We start from the raw sequence: 4,793 nt of genomic DNA, 5'->3' as shown, positions 1-4,793 counted from the left end.
GGACTCAACCTCGTATGATGCCGGCGTGCAGACGGTGTATTTGAGCTTGAACGCTCACAGTACGATGAACCGTTTGCTCGCAGACTACCTCATGAGGGTTGATTTCGTTGATTCTCGATTCTGTTCCGAGAGGTTTTTCTACAGGTACTCCGATTTTCCCCTCTCCTCAAAAACCAACATCAGTTTGATTTGATTTGAGATAATTTGGTTTTATTTCAATGAACAGTGTTCCAACTTAGTACACCAGCGCCAAATGACTTACCTCTTAAATAAAGATGATTATTACTTCCAAGGAAGAATGTATACACGTCTTTCACTAGCTCCGTCGTCGGTCAAACCAATGACACGTTTTATGGATGTTCACACCTCGTTATAACCGAAATTTCAAGAAGAGAATGACAAGATGCGTTTTCTATAGGCGGAGTAAAGTCACTGGCGTTCACGTAAGGCTTAGTTTACATTTGATTGAAATGGTTGTATCTAAGCTTTCTCTTTCTTTCATATAGTACACCGTATAACGCAGCGTCTTATCCGGTTTACGCCTGGTCTTGATGATATGTGCATAGAAATACCCAAGCGCAGACAACAATTTGATGATAAAAAGGTAGAAAGACTTGATGCTTATGTTTCTTAACGCTTACGCGAATCGCGAAAACTCAACTAAGGCTAAACGCATAGGACGGAAAAAAAACGAACGAGTTACCCGCGCAGCGGACGAGGTCGTTGCGCGCGTCAAAATATCGGCGGCATGCAGGCCATGATACGAACAGAGAAGCCGCAAAGAAAAGAGGTAGGAAACGCTTTCAGTGTTGTCGGGGCTTTGACGATTTCTACGCGCGACTTCAGTTACCACGATAATAGACGCTCCGTCGTTAGAATTTGCTTTGGAGGCAAATCCATTCCTCCAGGCTAGTTTATCCTGAGCTCACGCTGATTTATATTGGCCTATGACATTGAAGCATTCATGCACTGTGCGCCTTTCTGCCCATTTCTAAGTACCAGGCTTTCCTTTGTGTCCAGGTGAAAACTTGAAGGTTTAGCTGTTCTTTCAAGGGAGCCTCCACTCTTACAGTGTGAAAACAGTGTTTATATCAAGAAAAGTGAATTTTAAGATCGCTTATTTTCACTTTCAATTTCGCGGGCGCAGCCATTTTGAATAATTGTGACGTGTTACGGATGCCCTATTCCTCTGACACAAACAGCTTTTGTCTAATAACAACACGGCAACTGTAACGCGTCACAATTATTCAAGAGGGCGGCGCCCACAAAATTTGAAAACAAAAATAGGCAATTATAAACCTTATTTATTTCGGATACACACAATTTCTTTGAAAATACTTTAGACTGACTTGACTGTAACTGTTATTTCCTGTGATTTAAAGTTATTTTTTTGTCGAAGTGGAGGTTCCCTTTACAGTCAAACTCAAGATATGCTGGAGAGGTTCTCTCATCCAAGTGTTTGCGAATCTTCTTTACTCAGTCTAAAGAGCTGTCTCCTATCTGCCAACCGGATTTTCTACCGTGCTCGTACACTTGTCTTAAAACGTTTTTGAACTCCCCTCTGGCTGATAACTCTTCGTATTTTCTGTACAGTTGTAAAGCTGTGTTGGCATCTTCAGTACTGTCATGAGTTTCCGACTGAATTGTCAAACCTGAAACAATTGAATTGTCATTCAAATAACGAAGACAACCTTATTACCGTAGAGTTAACCATTTATGATGATGATTAACAGGCCTTTTTGCTTTTGCGCTGCTCATCCAGTCAGATAAATGCAAGGATTAATTTAGGTCATCCCCCTTTTTTTTTCGTTTAGCGTCGAATGCGTTTCCTGATACTGGGTCGGTCGGTCGGTCGGTCGGTTTGAAAAAAAAAAAAACCTAAAAAAATTTCAAGTAGTCTCGGAAATGGCGGCCTGCTACGCCAGCAACATTGCTGCGGACCCTGGAAGACAACAAGACGTGAACCCAAAATCAATATGGCGGAAAAGTTGGTTGATGTTATTGTAAAATTAAGACAACATGGGAAAAAGGATAAACCACTGAAACTCCTATGCGACATGAAAATGGTTTAACTACGTCGTTACTTTTTTTTTTTGAAAATAGCAACACTTTGGGTCGGTCGGACGACTCTAAACGGAGAAAAAAGAGGATGGCCTTAAACAGAAACTGTGGTGCTGGGTCGGTAGGAAGTAAGACAAAAAAAAAAAATGAAATGATAGAGGTAAATTAATTAAAACTCTTTGAACCCCAGGAGTGATCGGTTTGTAAATTCTCCTCACAAACTCAACGAAATGTCATTCAGGTATTGAGAATGAAGATTATTATCTGCTTAAGATGCGTGATCTTGATATAGTACCAAATTCTCATGACTACCCAACAAAGAACTTTACGGTACTAGTTGGGAGGATTAACGTTTCGATCGTGCGAATGAAAGGGTTAATTAACCACAGCAGACGTTTCCACAGATAGCCCTTCGTCAGAGGGAATGAACGCTCGAAACTTCAAGTTAAAGATATTTCATACCGTGATTAATTTACCTTCATTGACTCATTTGATAAAACCAAATTTTCGTCAGTCAGTTAGAGAGAAACGACGGCCGGAAATACGTCTGCGTTCGCAGGCTAATAATCTGTTGGACGGTCAATAATTCTATAAGTCAGTCCGTCACTCTCACTCAGACAGTGACTCGCTCAGTCAAAGAATACGGCACAGAGCGCCCGGTGTTGTGGTCTATTTATCAGCAGATGGTCGGCCTAGGTCGATTAGTTGGAAAGGTTTTTGACCAATACGACCACCAAAACAAAACACAAAAAGAAGTCAGGCTATTTTCCGGGTTCTGGGGAAGACTCACAAATAGTCCGTCCGTCAGTCGTTCGATCAGATCCACAGTCGGTTAGTTTAATTTTAGTACAGAGTTAGACGGTCCGGCGGTCAGCGGAATGATGATTCGACCTACCACTCAATATTTACCTTGGAGACGCATCTGTAAGAGCAAACGATGAAGCCATTGGTAACACGCAGACATAAAAGGCAAATAAAAACATTCGAGTCGCTTTACCTAAGAAATACCAAGCAAGAAATCGAAGTGAGATGTAACGCTGTCGGGGAAGATGAAACAGCTCAACGGTGTTAAATATTTGTTCTTTTGGTACCTGGAAAAACAAAGGTGGATTACAAAATAGAGTCATGGAGGAAAAAAAAGTTTGTTTGAAGCGCGGGCTGTAGACGAAAGATTGAAACTGATACCCCTACTTATCAGCACAATTAAAGCATTTGTCTCTTAAAGACACCTGAAAAAGAACAACTGTTGATAGAGCTTTCTCTGTGGCCGCGCCAGCGCTTTGGAATACTTAACTACCTTCCCTTAGGGCAGAGGACCATATGATCATACTGATACTGATACTTATCTTTTTAAACAGGCTATTTCTCTTAAATTTGACATACATTTTTATAGACGTTAGTATTATTATTTTTCTGCTTTTCCCTTTAATATATACGATATAAATAATGTACATATATACATATTTCAATCAATTGTCTCTTATAGACACCAGAAAAATCCAGGTGGCCTCACTCGCCAATTTTTTTACCCCACTCGGCTCGCTTCGCTTGCCAAGTTTTTATGCCACGTTCCTTTTCGTCCAACCCCAACTGCGGAGCCTGGTCGAAGGCTATGCCAGAGCTATGAAGCCCGGCACACAGTTGAGAGCAGGTCAATTTGTTGGGCTCATGTGTTCCCGGCCTTGAAAGGACTAATGAAGAAAAGTAATGGTTTTTGAAGTGCGGGTTATAGACGAAAGATGGCGGAAAGTGATGCTCGCACTCAAGTTATCACGACGATTTTCATATAGACACCCGAAATATTCAGGCGAATTCAACGGGATAGTGTCATGTCAACCATAATCTTAACTCTTAAACAGATGCTTAATAGACCACTTTCATAACTGGTGGCTGACCAATTATTCTCTTATATTAGTGTCAATCGGACCTAATGGTGAAACAAATATTCAATCGTACCCTTCGTACAGCGTGCCAAGCGCAAAATCAACACAACTACACATGTAAAGTGTGAATTAATCGTGCCGGGTGCCTGATGGACATCTAGTCACAAACCAGTGCGAGTCTTGGGATCAAAATCGTGAGGAGTCAAGCTCAGGTCATCGCCTCCTGTTTGCTAAAAGCATTCAAGAGGCAGTGTGGCCCATTGGTCAGTGCGCTTTCCCGGTTTGAGACCCGGCGATCCCGGGTTCAACACCCGTTCTACCCACTGGTTGAATTGGACTCTGGTTGTCCCAGGTTTAACTTCCGGTCAAATAAATCGCAGGGATGGGAGGCATGGTTCACAACCAATGCGCCAGCCTGACTCCCCACAGTATTCAGCGAAGGGTGTTTTGAGACAGTCACCCATCCAGGCATGAATCCCGTCCAACAGAACTTAACGTCGGTGACCGTTATGTGTAATAAATTCTAGAAAGGCATTTTTAGCATTAAAACATAAGAACATTTTATTTCGGCTGCCATGATGAAAGTGGTCCATAGAGTGTATTTTCACTCAAATTGCTTGAATAAGAAAAGAATCCAAGGGTTCAAGGGTACACAAGCACTAAAAAACCAAGAAGAGGCAATGCGTTTTCCATTAATGAACATTACGTACCAGAATATTTATTACTCTGAAATCCTTTTTCAGTCCGTGACCAACAAACTTGACAGTTTCTAGCGACCAAAGCTCGCAGCTTGCGGTAAGTCGTTTTCAAGGTAGTAAGATGCTTGGAGGACATTGTGGCGTCTAAATC

At 41.7% G+C, this 4,793-nt stretch overlaps 1 pseudogene; it reads right to left on the bottom strand.

The window, feature by feature from the left end:
• Positions 1–1,476: 1,476 nt before the first annotated feature.
• The window catches only part of LOC138040632 (PAN2-PAN3 deadenylation complex catalytic subunit PAN2-like), an 89,030-nt pseudogene continuing 85,713 nt past the window's right edge, over positions 1,477–4,793 (bottom strand).

Source organism: Montipora capricornis, chromosome 3 (assembly GCF_036669925.1).
Source record: "Montipora capricornis isolate CH-2021 chromosome 3, ASM3666992v2, whole genome shotgun sequence".
Taxonomy (NCBI): domain Eukaryota; kingdom Metazoa; phylum Cnidaria; class Anthozoa; order Scleractinia; family Acroporidae; genus Montipora; species Montipora capricornis.
The sequence above is the reverse complement of the archived record's forward strand: the minus strand, read 5'-3'. Positions and strand labels throughout refer to the sequence as shown.